We start from the raw sequence: 21,399 nt of genomic DNA on the forward strand, positions 1-21,399 counted from the left end.
TCCATGGAGCCCAGGGGACTCTCATACCCATTCCACAGCTCCACCAATCCCAGGGGACTCTCACACCCATTCCACAGCTCCACTGACACCAACCCAACACCACAGAGTGGGCAGGAGAGACTGAATGTGCCACAGGCAGAGGGAGAGCAGCAGCAGACAGTGCAGTTACATAAACAAATCGGTGCATCCCCTTGCTTTTTGACCCAAACTGGAAAGGATCCTGCAACAAATAGTAATTTCTCCCACTAACCAGCCATGAGAGACAAATATGAGCTCAGTAAAGCACAGAAAACAGCTGCTGCTTTCAGATCATAATTTAATTAGGTGTAATTTTCCAAACAAGCACCTTTTTTTTTCTTTTTCATTGCTATAAAGTAATGGACTGAGGATTGATCCCACAGGCTTTGAGGCTTTAAGGACAGTAACTACTTAATGAGGGAACTTGCACTGTGTTTATCCTCCCACTGCAGGTGCAAACACTCCACGGGCAGGAGCTGAGAAGGGAGCCAGCCCACCCAGGACTCAGGATGCAACTTGGACCTTTTTGTGAAAAAGCCTGGGGCTTTTTCTCGTGTGGTTTTAAGTGCCCTGCACCACTTTCAGAAGTGCAACTGTTTTAGAAGCTGGAAAAATTAAAAATCTAGACTGTTTTGTCAACAGCCTCCACTCTGCCTCCCTTTCCTCACACAGAGAGACCCTTTGCTATTTCTTTTCCACGTCTGAGGCTTGGAGACAGGTTCCCGGTGAACTGTGCCATGATTTTAAGTTAATAGTGCCATCTAGTGATGTGGGAAACAATGTGTCTCAGAGCCACTAGGCAGAGACTCAGGGCTCCAGGGCATCCTCAGGAAATAAAGATCTTGTGTAATATTTAATAATATCTCAGGGTGACCTGTGCCAGGAGCAGGCAGAGTCCCACACGCTAATAGCTGCCCTGGAGATGGGAGCAAAGGTGTAGGAGCCAGTACCCAGACCTTGGGGAAAAAAGAAAACCCACTGAGATTTGTGTGTGAGGTTTTAGGATATTTTCCTTAGCAATTACAGGAAGGGGAGAAGGTAAAAAATATAAATCTGTGATGCTCTTGACTATTTCTGGCACATATATACACTTATATTTCATATATATATATATATATATATATGCAACACATATATGTTTATTTAAATATAGATATAGATATAAAGATATAGATAAAGATATATAGATATATAAATAGATAAATATATAAAATATTATTAGATGCTATCTGTAAATAGAAGTATCTGTCTCTCCCCAGTGGCATATATAAATATCAGTTAAATCTTCAAAATTTAGCAACCCCATTTCTAGAGGCTGTATTTCATTATTCAATTTCCATGTAGGGGAAAAAAGAAGGTAGACACACACAAAGAAGCCAATCCCAAATGCATGATCACGTGAAATTTCTCACTATGGGAAATTAATCAACTTCATGTAAAATCTTAGGGACTCTTTGATACACCCCAGAGGTTGAATTTTCAAAAGTAGGTACACAAAGTTTATTCTCACTCCCTTTGTGAACATTTTTCAATTCGTTCTCCGTGTGCCTTTCAGAGTTTGCCTTCATGCCTGTCCCTTAAGATATGAAGGACCTGAAGACTGCTTTTTAAGCCCAGAGCATGCAATGACAACACTTTGTGTGATTTATTTTAATGAGAAGGCAAAGCACTATTATGCAGCCTGACTCCAAGCAAATCTTTCATTCCAGCTGCTACAGGAGGATGCTGGATGATACATTTCTGTGCCTGCTTACAGCTGAGGGAATGAAATGAAGTAAAAGGTGTTCTCAGTTTCCTGAATAAAAAGTAGGAAAAGTGAGCCTTGAAAGAAGGTTTCCAGGGACTTGAACCATCATGCTTGTGTTAAAGGTCTAAAAGGAGACCTGGCTGCTCTTTCCTTGCCTTGTGTTTATTCTGTACTTCATGTTTTGCAATTTCCCTCAGTGATTTCCAATAGTTTGGTTTAAAAAAGTCTGATTATTTTGCTTCTCCCGCTCATTATTTCTTTCGGGTTTTAGTTACTGTTGGTGTTTGCTTGTTTCCTTGTTTTCCTCTGGCAAGTGAGAGTTTACCCAGAGGTGTATGATGGGATGTGCTGCTGATTGGAACAAAACAGAATTTCCTCCAGAATTTGGATGGCAATTCTTCAACATGCACTCAGGGTGTAAATGTTTTTCAGGCTGAAGGCAGAAGGCAGTTCATAGGACAAAGCTCTGCAGACCTGTAAAGTATGTTTTGTCTATTTAATTTTTTCCTAAATAATTTCTGGCTTTGCAGGAGTTGAGTACACTGGCAACACTCAACATCTCTCTTAGCCTTTTTCTGTGACACATCATATTTGGAGATTTTGTTCTCACACTGTAGAATTTAAGATTCACATAGACTCTTTGAAAGCGTATTTTGCCCCAGGGTTTGAAGTATGTTTTGCTGACCAAACATTAATTGCATCCTTTCCTGTGAGTTGGAGGACTGGACTTCATGACCCCACAAGTCACCTTGTACTTCTAAAATTATTTTCTTTTCCAAATCTTTTTTAAGGCATAGTTTTCTATAAATCTTAAAATAGCTGCAGCATCTAGCTTAAAGTCAAGGTGAAAAACGTGGATAGGATCAAAGAAAGCCTGGAGATATAGATCCAGGGATTTGACTTCTCTCTCTCCCCTCACCATTTGTTGCCCCAAATTGCAGAAAGTGGATGTAGCCCTGGAAGACTCTGACTGAAAAGCTCATCTGGGGAACAGCACAGGGCTACAGAGAGGAGCTGCAGGGTCAAAGTGTTCTTTGCATGATTCAGGCAGAGAAATTATGTATACATGTGTGTCACTATAGGACACGAAAGAACACAAGTGCACACCGCTGTTCTCAAGGTGAAGGAAAAAAGGGAAGTTTATTTTCTGACTCCAACATTTATTGTTTTCTAAAAGTGACAGTGGATTGGAGGGTGACAGTGCCACCTCTCCAATGACAATGGACAAACCAACAGTCTCAACTTTCTCCTCCTCCATAAAGGAATGCAAAACAATGAGTTGTTTACAGGAAGTGTGTGAGAAAGTTCACTACAAGAATGTCAACATCAGAAGGCTTAGAAAATCTTAAAAAATCAGGGTGACATTTGTGGCACACAAAGATTAGCTACAGTCCTGCAGCCCATAAGGATCCTGCAGAAGAACCTTCATGCACCCTGATGCACGTGATTTGTTGCATAGTGGGTTTGGGTTTTAACATCTTTGTGTACCCAGAGGAAATGCCTCTCAATTATCCTGATGAGTGGGTCTTATGGATGCAGAGATCAGTCTGGAAGCTCTGATGTTCTGTCAGAAGAAGCAGAGGATTTCACACCATTTCGAGCTGCCGTTTGCCTGCAGGTGAAGTGAGTCACTGTGCCAATTACAGCAAATTATGAACAGGCTGACCTGCCATGACATGGAGATGTCAGGCAGGATTTTGTTTGCCTTTGCAGAACAGGGGAGGTAAATCCCACACTAGTATCTGGGATTTTCATATCTGGGTTTTCTGCGGCCTTTGGGTATGAGTTTCCTGACTTTTTCTTTTGGGGGTACTTGTTTGGGATCACATCTGCACGAGGTGCTGTAGTGCTGTGGGTCATGGCAAAAGCCTTGTGGTGACACATGCACTGATTGCCTTCTCTTTCCCTTTTCAGGATGGATAAGCATTGCATCTGTCCATGTGAACAGGCCACAGGGAACCACAGAATGTTTGTGTTTGAGGGGACCTCAAGGGTATTTTGGTTCCAATCCCCCTGCTAGACCAGTTTCCTCAAAACCTGAGCCAATCTGGCCTTAAACACAAACTTATGGCGATATTTCCTGTATTTCCTGCATATTCTTGCAGCTGATTTTATTTTTTTTTTATCTGAAGTCTAAATTGAGAAAGACTTTATACTCTGCCCCCCCAAAAAAATTGCATTTTCAGATTTCCTTCTATTTTTTTAACATCATTGGTAAATCCATTATGTCAGGAGATTTGGAGTTATCCAGGGTTCTTTGATGTGTTTTCACCTTCTGTGTTTGCTCTTCAAAAAAACATCAGACTAATGGGTTGGTAGGCACAGCCTGTATCATGTCAGCTCTGTGACACACATTGTCCTTGTCCCTGAGAGCAGATGTGTGCTCAGGAACTGTTGTTCCGTGCCTGTCTCAAAGCACTTGTGTCAGGTTTCAAAAGAGGGCTGTGCTGCCATGGGACTGAGGGAGATGACACTCTTGTTTGGAGCAGTGGATGTGAAACCTGTCCGCAGAGATGAAGTTTTTCCTCTACAGCACTGGATTCCTCTGTGCCTGTGCTTTGCCCTGTTGCCTTCTGCATTAATCAAAAGATAAGAGAATGAATGTGATCTCTCTGCACAGCCCTGCAGTGAGGCATCCCAAAGGCCAGAACTCAAGCACAGACATTCCCACCCTGTCTTAGCCCTGCTTTGCCACCAGTGCCCTCTGAGGATAAAGGATTGGGTGATTTTAGGGTCCCTTCCCAGACAAATCATTCCACCTGTCTCTGTTGTGTGAGAAGGATCCCACACACTCTTCACAGTCATCCAGCAGCCATATCTGAGAATCCAAATATTTAAATTAGAAGTCTCTAGGCAGGACAATGATCTTTAGTTCCCATTTTTAGTCTGTGCAACTGCCTCATACACCTTATGGAGAGTTTGAGGTTTATATAACATATGTATAAAGGTATCACAATGCTGAGATATATCTTTTCCCATTGACTTCAGAGGAAGCAAGAATGTCAGGGAAAAAAAAGAAACCAAAGTGGAATTGTAAATAAGTAAAAAGCCTAAGTAAACACAGAATGTGTTTTTATGACTGGAAGTGTAATTGTCCTTTTAATAGTGCAGTATCCTTGGAAAACCAAATCCAGTTTTTGAGAAGAAACCCTCTTTGGAGCCATTTCAGATGAATATGGTTGGTCTAATTAGTAGTGGGTTTATCACATCCCCCTCTTATTCAGAAGAGAATGCATTCTAAAATGTTGCTGCCTTTGTTTGAGCTCATTAAGGTTGTATGTGCCATTAAAATTATAAAACTTATACTTTTGCTTATCCTTTGGAACAAAAAAAAAAAAAAGATACCTACTTGGAACAGTATTTGGCACATTCAGATATTTATATATTCACACCATCAATACCTTGTATTATTGTCTCTACTCCTGTCTACATTTGCAGGAAACACCTTCAGCCCAGAACTAAAAAATACTACAGATATCACAATTTCTTTATGCTTTGATAGCTCTTGACAGAGAGCATTTACAAAACATGAGTCTTGCTTTTTATAAGACTCTTATCCTCATTTTCAGCTATTGTGCTGAGCAGGGTTACAGCTGCCTGAATTCAAACTCTGTCCCAGCAGCTTGGAGGGAGCTGTACAGAACTTAACAGAGGGTAGTGGTGGGAATTAATACAGATCATAAATGCAGGAAAATAACTTAATATTTGATATTAGAATCATGGAGTGATTTATATTGGAAGGGACTTCAAAGATTATCTCATTCCAACCCCCCTGCCATAGGCAGGGACATATTCCACTAGACCAAGTTGCTCCAACCCCATCCAACCTGGCCCTGAACAATCCTGGGGATGGGGCATCCACAGCTTCTCTGGGCAATCTGTGCCTGTGCCCAGCCTGGTTGGTCTTTTTTTTTTTTTTACCTTGTTGCAGACTAGTGATGCTTTTAGACCAAAATATCTTTAAAATATCCATGTAAAATGAAGTCAGGCATTGAGGTTTTTAATTTCCCTTTATTTTTTTTCTGATTTTTTCTACAAGAACAGTATGATATGCATGATACAGTGTGCACAGACACATGCAGTTACAATGACACCACATAATTCAAACCTACACATCCCTCCTAGAACCTTGTGCTGGGACACTCAATTCCTTGGGTCCTCAGACAATACAAAAAAAGAGAGGGACAATGTGAAAAAAAGATTACCAAGTTCTAATGATTTCACCAAAGAAAGCTGTTGATAGAGGGAAATTGAAACCAAACAGTATATAAGAAGAAAAAAAAAACCCAAGCATAACATGCTACCTGTAGCAAGTCTCAGACAGAATTTATTTTCCATTTATTTTAGTGGAATTGGTTGAGAACATAGTCTGCTGCCACTGAAGTCACCAAGAAATTTAATAGCATTATTATTATAAATATATATGTATATTATTATACAAGTAGGGCAGCATGGGTTGACTGGAACCATACTAGAGAACTCTACAAGGATGGACTTCCAAGCTCATTTTAGAGTGAAGATGTGGTAAATTGACCATAAGCATTTAAAACAGAGGTAACAAGGGTAGAGACCTGCATCTACAAAATGTGTAAGCAGTGTGAGGTGATGGTGATGCTCTTCAACACATCCACGGCTGAGCTAAAATTCTGTATAAGCACTGGGAGCTTCTCAGAGCCAGCAAGCCAATGACAAAGAAGGGAGGAATTCTAATTATTTAACTGAATGTGAAAAAGAGACAAAGAGAGTAAAGAATGCATAAAGTTTTAAAAAAAGGGAATTCTGGAGAGCAATTTTTTTCATTAAAAACTAAGAAAAGAGCATTCTGTGAACAAAGGAAAGGACACCATTAATGCAATTACAGATTTAGACTCATGTTTAGACAGAACTGGGCCAGTTGTTACCAGAAGACCCAGCATTCATTATCATTCACTTAGAGAGGAAAATCAAGCTGTTGAAAAAGCATCAAGAAGTGGAAGAGAATTAGGACCCAATGAAAAAAAAAAGGAAAGAAAAGATAATAAAAAACTCAGCCAGGGCTTCATGTCTTTCTTTTTCTCTCCTCATTTTCAGACCCAGCTCCCCAGGGGGTGATACCTTCTCTGATCAGTACCCATGTTCCCTCTTGTACCCTGGAAAAAGCCCTAAAAATGGGTTGCCAAGTCAAGAGCATTGTTTCAGTAGGAACAGGGTAAAACTGGTCATAATGGTGTCACTTACACTACAGAGTAATAGTTTCATACTAAACTTTTTTGGCCTGTTCTTGGTGTGAATATTGGTAAATAAGCCATGAAATGAAAAAAAAAAAAGGCAAAAGAAATAGAGAACCCATGTATATGGACTTCAGCATGATTTCAGACATGGATGCCTTTGTTCTGCATTGATCCAAAGGCTTGATTTCCTACAGCAGAAGGCAGGCAAAACTCTTGTTGACATTACTTTTTTTCTATGGCTTCATGGGACACTATTTGTGAAAGAATCATTAAAAAAAATTAAAATTTAACATATTTCAATCATCTATGCTCAGCTGAGCATGGTAATTATTTCTCTTTTCACAGGTAACTGCTAATTTAGGTGAGTAAATTATTTTCCTTAAATTCTGCAGCCTGTGTATTTTCAGATAGCAAAAAATGTATTTGTTTAACTTCAGACTTTTGTGTGCCATGGGATCCTGTTCTGCTTGAGAGCAACCGCTGCCATTTGAAAAATAGCTGAAAGTGTCCCAGACAAAAAGAATGAACCCAAACCGTGTGGGAGCCTGGTTGTCTGTGGCTATGGAAGTGACTGCAGGCCCCAAGCAGGATTCAGCACAAAGGGGCCACTTCTTAAGAAGCTGCCAGAAGCTTCTTCCATGTCCAACAGAGCCAAAGGAACAGCTCCAGGATGGACCCAACACTGGCCAAGGCTGAGCCCTTCAGTCACAGGAGCAACACCTCTGGGATGATGTGTCTAAAAAAGGGTAAAGTTGCCGCAAAATTGCATTTACAGGCAGAGAAAGGAGGGACAGTGTGTGAGACAACCATGTAGAGATCCCCCTGCAGCCCCTGCAGGACCCCAGGCTGGAGCAGGGTCCTGGCAGGACCTGTGGCCCATGGAGAGAGGATCCCAGGCTGGAGCAGGGTGATGAACTGATTGCAGCTCCTATTCCATGTCCCCTTGAATTACTGCAGAAGAAGAGATAGAGAATTTGAGAGTGAAATTGAACCTGGGAAGGGAGGGTTGGGGAGAAAATGTTTAAAGATTTTATTTCTGATTTGATTTGTAATAAATTAAATTAATTTCCCCTACTCAAGTCTGTAGGAGCATCAGGGGGCAAGATGGTTGGGAAGGATGGAGATGAGAGATTTTTGAAGCCAGGTCATGGAACTTATGGTTTATTGCAAAAGGCGTGGGTGCAGGGTTTTGTTGGGAGCTGTCAGCTGCAGCTCTGAGTAGGCTCAAGAGAAGAGAGGGCAGAAAGGAAGACAGGGAAAGAGTGTAAGAGAGGCAAGAGAGCAAAAGCATAAGAGAGTAAAAGGGATAAGAGAGAGAAGTTTTTGTTACAATACAATAAATTTTCTTTTGTCTTGAATATTTTGATTCTCACTAACTAATCTAGTCCAATATACAAATTTTATAGCATTTACATGCAGCTTATAAGAATCACTACATTACTATACTCTGTTATATTTTAAAGTTTAAAATCTACTCTTTGGACTCTTTTTGCTAACCTAGTAGGGTCTGCTCTGACTCTTGGACCTGTGTGCAAGCAGAGGGTCTTGTTTCATTAAAAGGGGATTATTTTCAGTCAGCTACACTATTGTTTTCTTCTTGTTTAGTAATTAAGGGATCTCAAAGCTTGCTTTCATTTCAATTTCACTTATAGTTTCTATATTCTCAAAATCTTTTTCTAGACAATATTTATAAGGCTTTCCTGTTTCATCTTCTCCAACACAAGTCCTTTCCCTATGATAGTTACTGATGAGTGATCATTCCCTGTTCTTATCTCACACCACAAGCTTTTTGTTATATTTTCTCTCCCCTGTACATCTGACAGAGTTACTTTTTTGGGCCCCTGGTGGTCAGCCCAGCCCAGCAGTAGATGCAGGATGGCCCACGCAGTTATCTAAATCAGTGTACTCAGAGAGTTGGAGCCTTTGGCCTCCTTTTGTGCAAACTGTCTCTTGAAGTAAATTTGTGTTGCTATAGAAACACCATACCTGGCACATGAATTGTGTTGTCATGGAAAAAAAAACAACAGGCATTCCTTTAAAGTTCCTCAGAGCTGACCATGCCTTTAGGGAGGATCGGCTGCAGCAATGTCTCTGACTGGTTTATTTATGCCATTGAAATCCCTACAGGAATCACAGGACTGGATGCTCCCCCCCGAGCCCATCTTCTTCCCCACCAACTGTTTATCCTTTCCCTGTTTTAGACTCACAGTTGGTTCTGAGAATTGGACCCTCTTGCTCGATGTTTAGGCTATTAAAGTCTTTGACTACAGCCACTCTGCCCTACGGCATATTTCTTTTTAAGCTTAAGATGTCCGTGGCAGCATTTCTTTTGAAAAAAAGTTCAGGTAGAAGCTTCTGAATTATTTGTTTTCTCACAGTTATCAGACACAGTGTGGTTGGACTATAAGACAGAAGAACTTGCAGGCACCCCCCCCTCTATTATCATATCCATATCAAAAATACATCCCTGTTTTGTTCCAGCAAGAAGAAAATTTTCATACTCCAGTCACCCATGCAGTACACAATGTTTGTGTTATGAGAGACTCCTTATCAAATTTGAACAGAAGTTGACATAGAATTCTAGAGAAAAGCAACTGACTTATTTTAGTGTGGCACAGAAATAGTACAGGCAGCACAATGCAAGCCTGAGATATTGATATAGAAGCAACAGCAACAAAAAGATGGTGCCTTGTCTTCAAAACATTAGAAATTTACCTTAGTAATTATGTTTGCACATTAGTAATGGATTAGAAAATAAGCTACTTCATTATGAAAACTACATGCATTTGTATTCATCACTTTTTATCAGGTGAGAGCAGACATTGGAATAATTTGTTTAAGAAGTTGATAAGAATATGCAGCAAGTCAGTGACATTTGCCAGGAGTGCAGTTTGGTGACAACATTAGCTACCAGATACCCAAGATGAGCTTTCTTCAGAGTTTGCACTGATATTGTTATCTGACCAAAGGCTAAGTAAATGAAATATACTGAGGAAAAAGGAAAGGTGAAGGAACACTGGTAACTTTATCAGGGAGAGCCAGACCACTGCACCAGCCCATCAAAGAAGGACTAGACCATTGTCCTGGTGAGGAACCTACCATGATGTGCCAGTCCCTCCCCAGAAAACTGTGCAAACTGAAGGGATTATTGCCTAGAGCAGTTAACACATTGGAGAAATGCTGCTTTATCCACAGTTTTGTGATAAAGGTGCTGAAATCCTGTTTTTTCATCATGTGACCGCAATGACACAAAGTTTAATGCATGAGTGGATCACTCTTCATGGCTGGCAGTCAACACTGAAAATTTTTGCTGCATGTCTCTTGAAGATCAAATGAAGTTTCAAATATGAAACTTTCCCCCAGCCTTCCCTAGTTTCAGCTTTTGAGACCATTCATGACAAATTTTGGAAATGTCTGGTGGTTGTGAGCTTCCCAGATTTTTGGAAAGCCTGCCTTGCATCAGCCTGGCAAACAGAGAAGCTACATTTCAAGCAGTGATTTAGCCACCTCTCAGAAAAATCTTCCGTTCTGAAATTGTGCCTAAATCATCAAGGCTGTACCCACATAAGGCTCAGGAACAGACTGATTTCCTTTCTATATCTGCCAGGAGTGTATGTATATTATATAATTATCTATATTCCAGGACTGCAGTGACCACGTTTATTTTGCATTGAGATGGAGCATGAAAGTATGCATTTATGTCAACTGAGCAAAAAAAATTCTACTTTGAATTGTACTAGACATTCATCATCTTCACTGTCCCCAGTAGCTATCCTGCACTCCCAGGGAATGGCCTGAGCTGGAGAGATGAACATCTATTTTCAGCTCTGTTTTGTAGGCTAGACCCTGAATTTGCATAGATTCTTTAGGGGAAAACTTAGTTCCTCAGTTTTGTTCCTTACTTTATTTAATTTATGATGTTTAGTTGATACTCTCAAAAATTGAAGAAAAAGCATTCATTTTCTTCATAAAATACATATAAAATGATATTTCAGAAATAAGCTTTTTCAGATATTAATCTTGGGATTGTTTCTTCAAGTAGATCTTCAACAGTTTCTTCCACAAAATTTTATTCTTAAACATTTAATTTCAGATTCTGCAGAGTAACACAGCACCATAATCACCATTTAATTGATGTTTTAATCCTTCTGTTTGTCTGAGTGACAGCAAAGGGAATTTCAATTAAACAGCAATTTTGCTGTGCTAATATTTAAAAGCCCTTAAAAAGAAAAAAAAAGTATTTGACATTTCACAGCACTGACACCTGCCTGAAAATATTATATATTATATCTTAATGAAATGTGCCATGAAAATGCATTTTTATGCACTATACAGCTCTCAGTTGAATTGCAGATTTTTTTATCCATTATAAAGAAGATGCCAAGACCTAATTGAATAGACCAGGGATTAGGTCACAGGCTTGATGCATGCCATTTGTAAAATGCATGATTTTCTTGAATAGATATGAGAAAACTTCTTCATTGAGTTTTGCTGCATACTGTCCGTGTATAAAATGGAGAAGATATTGACATAACGATGTACTCTAATGACACATATGACACAAGACAAATTTTTTGGAGGAGAAGCTGGAAAGCAAACCTGTAGAAAGAGATCTGGGTGATCCATGGCAAGTTGAACATGAGCCAGGAGTGCCCACCCTGTCCTGGGGCCATCAGGCACAGCATCACCAACTTGACAAGGGAGGGGATTGTCCCATTCTGCTCTGAGATGGGGTGACCTCATCTCAAGTCCTGGAGCAGTTTTGGGTGCCTCAGTAAAAGAAAAATATAAAGGTCTTGGATTGTGTCCAGAGGGGATGAGAGACCAAGGTGGTGAAAGGTCTCCAGGGCAAGACAGGAGGAGCAGCCAGGGTCACTTGGCTTCTTCAGCCGGAGAAGAGAAGGCTGAGGGTGTTCTCCTCATCTGCACCTTCCTGCAGAGAACAGGAGAGGAGGAAGGACTCATCTCCTCTCTCTGGTGACCAACGATGGGACCTGAAGGAATGGGCTGACATTGTGCCAGATGAAGTTCACACTGGACTTTAGGAGAAGGTTCTTCACCCAGAGGGTGCTTGGTCACTTGAACAATGTCCCCAGGGAAGTGGTCATGGCACCAAACCCACCAGGTTCAAGCAGCACCTGGATGATGCTCTTTGTTCCATGGATCAGCAATAGGCAGGCCTGAAAGGAGCAGGGAGTTGGACTCAATGACTCTTAGGGGTCCCTTTAAAACTGACTTTTTATAATTCTCCGCTTCTATGTTTTTCTTATAGGCAGTGGCTGAAATTTTTCCAGAAGTTAACTTTAGCTCAGAAATTAACACGTTCCAGTTATAAAGCATGTCTACAGATGTATTTACCACAACTATCTCATTCTAGTGTTATTTCAGAATAATCAATGTGCAATTGTTTTCTTCCTTGTCAGCCACTTCCACCTAGGTGTCAGTTCAAACCATCCTGAAGCTGACACCAAGATTTGGTTGACTTCTGTGCTATCAAAGACGATTGAGGGAGATTTTGTTTGTCCTTTCGTATTAAAGTATAAGAAAAAACATTATTAATGACTGAAGAAATTAATACATATTTAACTCTGTATTAATATAGGATATGGGTTCTAATTGAGATCAATATTGCCCTGGAACATCCTCCAAGTTGATATGGAGAGCCACAACATACACTGAGGTGGAGCTCTGTCCTCTGCCATGACCAAGGTATGATGGGAGGATTCGGGTAGAAGAGAAACAGTTCAAGTTAAAAAAAAAAACAATTACACTAATGATTTAAGACTAATATGGACCCAAAAGAAACTGCTGCTGATGGGGTGGGCTATTTACTGTGGTCTCTTGTGCAGTTAAGTCTTATATTGTCTTTTAGATTAGGATGGTGACTGACAGCGGAAAAAAGGGAAATGAAATAAAAGAGCTCTACTTTTCTTTGAATATACACATCTTAACAGGGTTTCTCTGACCTATATTTAAGTTCCAACTTGAGTTTCCCTAATTAATTTAATTTATCTTTTCTATTTCATTCTGTCTTTCTCCTTCCTCTATCAAGAATTTCTCTTGGCAGATCTTGAAGGTAAATATTAAGGACAAAAAGAGCTTCCTGGGCAGCATTAAAGGAAGCAGTCCAGTGGGTCAAGGGAGGTGATTCACCCCTACTACTCCACTCTGGTGGTACCCCAGCTGGGGTACCGTGTCCAGCTCTGGGGTCCCCTGCACAAGAAAGACATGAATCTGTCAGACCGGGTCTAGAGGAGGCCACAAAGATGCTCAAAGGGCTGGAGTGTCTCTCTTATGAAGACAGGCTCAGAAAGTTGGCGTTGTCCAGCCTGGAGGAAAGGACATTCCAGGGGAAACTTCTATCACCTTCCAGTATATAAAGTGTGTCTTCAACAGAGCAGGAGAGGGACTTTCTACAAAGACATTTATGATAAAACAAAAGGAATTATTTTAAAGTGAAGGAGGAGAGATTTAGATCATACGAAAGAAATTTGTTATAGTGAGAGTGGTGAGGCACAAGAGCAGGTTGCCCATAGAAGATCTGTGAAGGGCCCTTCCAAATCAAACCGTTACATGATTATATGAAGTCTGATTTCCAAAATTTCTTCCTTTAAATCTTTCCTTAGCAAATTTCTCTCTGCAATAGTCACTCATTTATTTTAATTAGTGAGAATTCCATAGCCCACCACAACACAAATAAAATCAATAAAATAAAATGGAAAAGCCTGGTCAACATCTTTGTTGCAACTATTTGGTTTTTTAATAGATTTCCCCCAGTCCCTCAGGAAATGAAACATCCACAGCAACAGCCCACATACTGTATTGACATATTTCAGTTCATTTCAGCTCTTTGGCTGACTCACTAAAAAGTTTACCAGCAAATTCAGTCTCCAGTAGGAGCGCCCTCTCTCTCATTGCCTTTTTGTTGTGTTCATTTGCTCCTCTTCTCTGTCAAAAGCAAGAAATTACCACATGGCAGCTTTTTGGTTTGCTTCCTTTCAGGTTGTTTATTGAAGTTTTATTTTTCTTAAGGCATTTTTTTGGTATGTGTATCTCAGCTTACAGGTAAATCTCACATACTGATTTCTCATGTGCCTCGATGACAGAATTTCAGGCAATGAACACTTCATGCGATACATCTGAGCTTTCATCCTAAAGAGGCTATTTAGTAAATCCATCAGAGTAATAAAAATAGTAATGATGGGTCATTCTAAGGGTGACTCTTACTCCTGAGACAAAAGAGAAGTAAAGAATACCTCTTATTAGCATGGAAAAATTTAGTGATGTTACATCTCTATTCATTTCACCATCCCTATTGAGGGAATTCTGAGGAAAATAATAAAGATCTTCCATTACTGTATTTACACTTTCTCTGAGAGTCCTGAGATTTTCTGGAGTTACTTATGATGGCATATGTCATTCTTTAAGAGTTGCAATGGATTATTTCTCTTAAGATGTGACTTAGCAAAGGGTAAGGGACATTTTCAATAAAATATAAGCAGGTTGCCTTAAAGCAATATACAGAAAAGACACCCTCTTAGAGAAACTTCAAGGAGTAGAACAACACTGGGAGAAGGTCACACCATACTCAGGAAGTTATGAAAGAGAGAAAAGTGCATTGTCTGTCTGCCTGCCATAGGGCACATGGGTAAGAAGAAACCTATTGCCTCCACTTTGCAAAGCAAAATTGTCTTGGACAGAAGGGATGCAAAGAGCAGTGAAAGGGTTGGCTCTGAACTACAGATGTCTGGAGTATGATGCGCTCCACTTGATCTTTCAGGTCTCCTGAGATTCACAAATACCTGGAGATGAAGTTCATAGTGGCAGGAGGGAAGGGAGAAATTGGGAGTGCATTGATAGGGTAACATCAAGGGTGAAAATTGATTAGGGGTTTGGAGAAAGCTAATGAATTGCTATTTCATAGAATCATAGAATGATTCAGGCTGGAAGGGACCTTAAAGATCATTTCATTCCAGCTCCCCTGCCATGTGCAGGGACAACTTCCACCAGAACAGATTGCTCAAGGCCTCATCCAGCCTGGCCTTGAGCATCCCCAGGGATGGGGCATCCACAGCTTCCCTGGGCAACCTGTGCCACTGGCTCACCAGACTCAGTAAAAAATGTTTTCCTAATATCTAATCTAAACCTGCACTCTTTCAGTTTAGAGATATTACCTCAGTATGATATTTTCCGTATCAATATCTCTAAAAAGCCTGGGCTACATTTTCCTGATAGCAATAAGCAGTAACTCGAAGTAGTGTAAAAAGTTGCCATTTCACTTCTTCAGGTGCAGTTTGGTGACTGCAGGAATTGCATGTTACATTTAATTGGCTCATTCAATACTCAGCACTTCAGAAATTTTAAAATGCTTTGCTTCGTGCCTATGAAAGAAATCTTCACTCAAGGTCCTTGCAAATTACAAAATGAAAACAACAACTGTGAGGTTTTTTTAATAAAAAACATTTGACAAAATATGAAAATGCATGATGGCCATATTTATAGTTTATATCTTAACCTTCTATATATTTCTAAATGCAGACTGCTCTCAGGCAGGTAAAATGCCATGTATTTAATTCCTGTCTTTTCAGTCCGTATTTTAAAAAAATTATAAATGCTACTAACAAAAGTGATATTATTTAACCAATATAAAGTTAATTTTTTCATATGTCATCTTGGATGGCTAGTATAAGCATAGTGCCATCAGCAGAACTGCAGAATTTGGAGGGGAATGACCATGGGATGCAACTATTCTAGTGGATTTTCCTCTTATATTTGCTGGAAGCTCTTTTTCCTCAAGATTAATCAGTAAAAGCTTCCTGATTTAAGATCCATTATTGTTAATGATGTTTATGCAGAATTTTAATTGTTTATAGCTTTCTATTCTGTTGCAGATAGCTTTTTTCATTGGGTTAGACTTTGAAATGCTCTGACATGATGATTTTAAGACCTGTGTGCTTAGCAGTCATTCAGGGAATAAGTGGATAGTCATTTTTAGCAGGATGGGTCCTATGTAATTCAAACTACGTCATTCATATTGGACTGGATGAGAAGAGCAGATGTTATTCTTTTCTGAAAAAAAATTCCATGTAATGGGAAGTAAAAAAATGGACCAGTTGAACAGAATTTCAGAATAATGTCTTGGTAAAAATGGACAAAATGCTGGTTTTTCCCTCATATTCCTTTTTCCTTTTTTTACACACCACTCCCTGAGTCATACAAAAACCAAATTGTAACAAATCAAAAAAGGCAGCCTTCTCCAAAGGGCATCCAAACTTCTCCCACACACCTCTCCCTGCTGCTCCCCACCCCTTGCCCCAGTAACAATGTCGATCTCTTTATATAAGCAAAGCCTTGTATCTCAGGAAATAGCCTGGCTTCCAGAAAACAGCTGAGCTACTTACAGCAAAGTGGATTTGACTTTATCACTAAATCGTGAAAAAGCAGGATTAAGGATTGTTTCCTTTTCAATTTCTCAGGCTTGTGCTTCAAAGCATGTAGAAGCCAGCATAAAGCATGGCCTCAGTGCTGGGAGCTAATCCCTTCCCTTTGTGCAGCACTGGGGAATGGTTTTTCTCCTCTCTGTATTTACCCAGCTCTGCCAGTGTCACTGAACAAGTTTTCTTCCTCCTCCTCTTATTCCTCACCAGATTGATACCAATCTTGTCCTCTGCTTCCTTCCTTAGGCCGCACATAGGCCACTTGGGGTGGCTTCTTTCAGGAGATGATAAAAAAGGCACCCACCTATTGAAAGAAGTTAGGAAACTGTAATTTTTAAGTTCCCCCCCTGAGCAGGGGTTTGAAGGATGTGTGGGCAATCAGGGGAAGAGCCTTTTTAGGGCCATTCAGAGCATGCAGACATCAAAGTCTCCCCACCACTCCCCAGCTCTCAGAGCCAGAGGTGCTGTCAGCTCTCGTGGCTTCATGTATTATGCAGGCAGTGGAGCCTGCTCTTTGATCAGGGGGGGACTGAGAAGTAAAAGCACAGAGACAGCCCAAGAGGGTTGCTGTGAAGTGAATATCTGCCTGCTCGTCTGCAGTTACCTTCGCTTTCAAGGCTCTCCCTTCTGTCTTAGCAATATTCAAAAGGAGGAGATGAGCAGCTTTGTGTTTGATTCCAAGGTAAGGCCTTATGGAAAACAAAACTGCAAGGAATAGGCAAGAGGCTGAGGGTCTGCTTCTGCAAGAGAGCTTTGAGTTAGCTCTCTGTTTGCATGTGGTGTCCCAATTTAATAACACATGAAAACAGGGACAATGTAGAGCAGAGGAGAGCAAAGGAAGGATTCCTGCCAATAGCATTGTTATTATTTGTTGTTGCCCTAACTTTTTGTCTTGCCTGAGCAAAAAAGTAGAGCACACATGGGGTGGAAACAAAACTTTTCTGAAGGATGGATCCCTTCCTGACTTTCTGCCATTCCAGCTCTGCTTGTCCACAGTGTGGTTATTGCAAGGTGAGGACTCAATCTGCAAGAAAGGCTTCTTATGTTTTGTGAACACTGGCCTGATGAACTGTTAGAAGTCTAAGGATTGTTGAAGTTGGATCCATCTAGGAGCCACTTCCCCTGAGGTGGGTCCATTTGGGGCAGAAAAACTTCTGTTTGCCCCTGACACCTGGCAATCCTGAATACCTACAGCAGATAATCAGACTGCTGGGGGGCAAAAACACATCTTCTTGTTGGGCCATTCATTGTGTCTATGTCCTACTCAGGCTCTGACATCACCTTGCTGTAAATCACTATGGATTTGTTAAAATAGTGCCTGGTGTGGTTTTGGTCAGGACCAGCCCACATTCTCTAAACAAGTCCCAGGCACTTAGCCAGTCAATGAGGGGCCATAGGGCATTTCCAAGAAGCACATTAGATGCATCCATCCTGTTTTGGAAGTCAAGAGAGTTTCATAGGATAAATATTGATTCCATCATGCCAGCAGGGTCAGTGCCAGAGGAAGGCAAAGCACATTTAAAGTGTACTTGTAGCCTTGACTTATTCTGCTATGCAAGCTCTTGCTAACAAACAGGAACAACCCAAGAGCCTGGGTGGAAACTGCTCCCATCCCACCCTCACTAGGAGCTTGTGCTCTCTCATGCTGTTTTCCTCCTGCAGGCATTCATTTTGCATTCCCATGCCTGCAGCAGCACAGGCTCATCCACAGGTAAGGATGGCAGCATCCCTGCCCAGGTTCCAGGGCATCTTTGGGATTCTCCTTAAGGATATGAGAGACCTCCAGTGAAAGAAGGCCTCACAACTCGGGATGTGACCCTCTGAGATCTTTGTTATGAACATGTTTGCACAGGCTTGGTCTGCCTGGAGTTTATTATACCCTTCCTAGCAGCTGGTACAGAGGTGTGATTTACATTTGTGATAAAAGCCATACTGGTAACACATTCACATTTTATGTATTGCTGAACAGTGACTGCACATCACCAAGGCCTTTCCTGCTTCTGCCTCTGCTCTCAGAGGCAGTGAAGATGGGTTCCTCTATTCTATCTATTCCTCTCGCATCAGGAATAGATGGGGGTTTTTTTCTCTAAATCCATCCACTGTTTTCTGGATCCAATCCCTTTTCTCTCTGCTTCCCTTCTCTTTACAAGAGTAACCCTGCAGAATTATGGCAGAAGTAAAGCAAATACAGGTTGTGAAATGTGAAAAGTGAGGAGTCTAGATATTCAACTTCTATTAACCTATAGCAAACCTTTCTTCAATTGTTTAGAAAATGCATTTTAATCAGATGTTCAGCTATTGTAAGTGTTAAAGTGAGTAGAACACATGCTATCCAACTCAGTACTTATTGCATCAAATAGCACATGCCAACTTGCACTAATAATAATAATAATAATAATAATATTTAAGTTTTTAAAAAAACCCAGAATGTTATTTGTGAGGAATAAAAAAAAAAAAGAAAGAAAAAAATAAATACCCACCCAGTGTGTTCCTCACTTATTTATATTTTTAAAAGACTTGGTGTCTTCTTTGCTTGCTGAGAATAGTCCCACAGCAGATGTCTAATGGCACTTACCAAGGTCCTGGAGACCAAGTTGGTAATAACTAAAAAGTGCAATTACAATAATTTTCTTGGAGTGCCGCTGGGTAAAATCCACCCTGTTACAGTGCACAGGCTTTTAAGCAATTTTCAGTCTGTGCCTCATGACACAGTTAGCAACATTTCTTTCTCACCCCCAGCCATTTGGAAGGATAAGCAGGAGTGGAAGGGCTTTTACCTCAGCACTATTTTCAGGATTATTTTCCCATTTTGTTGTGCTGATGAAGCTCTTCTCTCAACAACTACAGATTTCGTCCTGTTTTGGTCTCAGGGGAGTGAAATCAAACTCAAAAAGAAGGTAATTCAATTGCATGTCTAGCACATGAACGCTGACAGTTTTCAGCTGTGCAGATTGTTCCATTTCTGAAAGTTTCCAGTTACCTTTTGGTCATACCTTGAAATCGCAGAAACTGCCAGATATTCTTTGTAACTTTGTTAAACACCACTTTAAGTTGTGGTGTTTAACACAATGTGGTCCAAGGCATGATGAAATTAGGAGATAATGCATTTCAGTAGGTGAAATTTCAGGAGAAATTCTGTTCTTGATAGAATATACACTGCAGTCTCCATGTTCCTTCTGGGCATAATATTTTACTAGGAGTCCAAAACTCAGCTTTGGAGACGGAATTTAATGGTATTGCATGTATGACTAGGCAGTAAATCATATATATTCACTGGTGATTGATTTAGAAAGGCAGTTAATATTTCAGATCCTAAGATAAAGAATGAAACTTGCAAGTCCAGTGTGTCTACATTAAGTAACAAAATAAAAACAACAATACGCAGGCATGTACATGTTTTTAGCAAGCATAGTCATTTTCTTCTTTGTATATTGAACTACCTTAGTATGGATTGAAAATAATGTAAATGGAAATTTTCCTTAGTGGCAAAGGATTTGGAATTTTTCAAGTTGTATTTAGAGCTTTTCATCCCTGATTCAAGGTGCTCTTAGAAACAGCAGCATAAATGAGAAATTGTTTCTTCTCAAGATATTGGAAGGATGTAGGCTTCTGGTTTTTGAAGGCAAATGGAACCTTGATTTTCAAAGTTACTTGAAGATGAAACTTAAGCCAAATAATGTATTTTGCAACTTAAGGCATTAATATCTTTGCAGAAATAAATCATACTTTTTTCTGGAAGCAGCTCTCAGATTCCAACTTACTTGTGAAATTTGTTATGCTTACAGGTGTGAATCTTTCTGTTCCTTCTTCCCTCATAGCAGACCATGATAATTTTCATAAATAGTCAATAGCAGCTTCCACTCTCACTTTTATTCCCAATTCGTGACCTTTATTTTAATAGAGGTGGACAAGCTTTGCTGAAAAGAGGAAAGGTCACTTCTCTGGGGCACCATGAGAATCAAAATTTGATTTGGAAACACAGGTCTATATAAAAGTATGATATTTGATTGAAATTGATGTCTTAGCTTGCAGAGTCCTGTAACTTCAGTTACAAAATCACTGACCAACACCTTGAGGCAAGCTCAGCTTCCACCTCCCTTTATTCCAACCAAAGGTTGTTTCAGACCATAGTGTTTGGTGGCTTGAAGCCTTTTATATTCAGTGAAATTATATTGACAGCTGTTTTATAAGGGTTTGTGGTTTTTTATATTCTATTTTTGTCTTCTCCCTGTTACACCATTCTTTCTTACAGGCAAAATTTCTGCCCTTTAACCATGATTCTTTCTTTTATACTAAAGCTAAGCTCTTTAGATTTTGAAAGGTATTTCTTCTACTCTGCTTTCATATTAGCCTATTTATATATTTCTTCATCCACTTATGTCAATTAATCATTTTTAACATTGACTGGACAAGAGTGGCCAACACTGTACATTCAGCTTCAAATGAGATTTCACTGGTAGCTAGTCTGACAGATAAGATCTATGACCTTTTCCTTGTCTTTTAATTTTGTTTTTATGTTGTTTTGTCTTGACTTTTTGTTGATTTATGTTGAATTTTATCTTGGATTTGCAAGATCCACAATCTTTATTCTTAATCCTTAAAATATTGCATGCTAATCAGAAGCAATGGATGGATCTGTATCTATTCAAAGTTACTTTTTCTCCAGAATCACTTCTATCCTCTGCATAAACATACAGTCGGTGAGAAGCTCATTCCTGCTACTCTGGAGTATGCCAGAAAAGAAACAGGAGAGAAGGGTCAGGTGCTCCTCACCCACTGTCTTTGTGTTCCCACAGGAAAAGGAGAACGTAATGTTGTTATAAAACCAGCCTGGGTATTCAAAAAAGACTGTTTTATACATCCTTCTAGACTTTTAATAATATAATAGCCACAAGATGGGAGATATTTTAGCTGGAGAAGAGAAGGCTCTAAGACAACCTTTTAGCAACATTCCAGTACCTGAAGTGTCTGCAAGAGAGCTGGAGAG

This window comes from Melospiza georgiana, chromosome 1 (genome assembly GCF_028018845.1).
Source record: "Melospiza georgiana isolate bMelGeo1 chromosome 1, bMelGeo1.pri, whole genome shotgun sequence".
NCBI classification, from domain to species: Eukaryota; Metazoa; Chordata; class Aves; order Passeriformes; family Passerellidae; genus Melospiza; species Melospiza georgiana.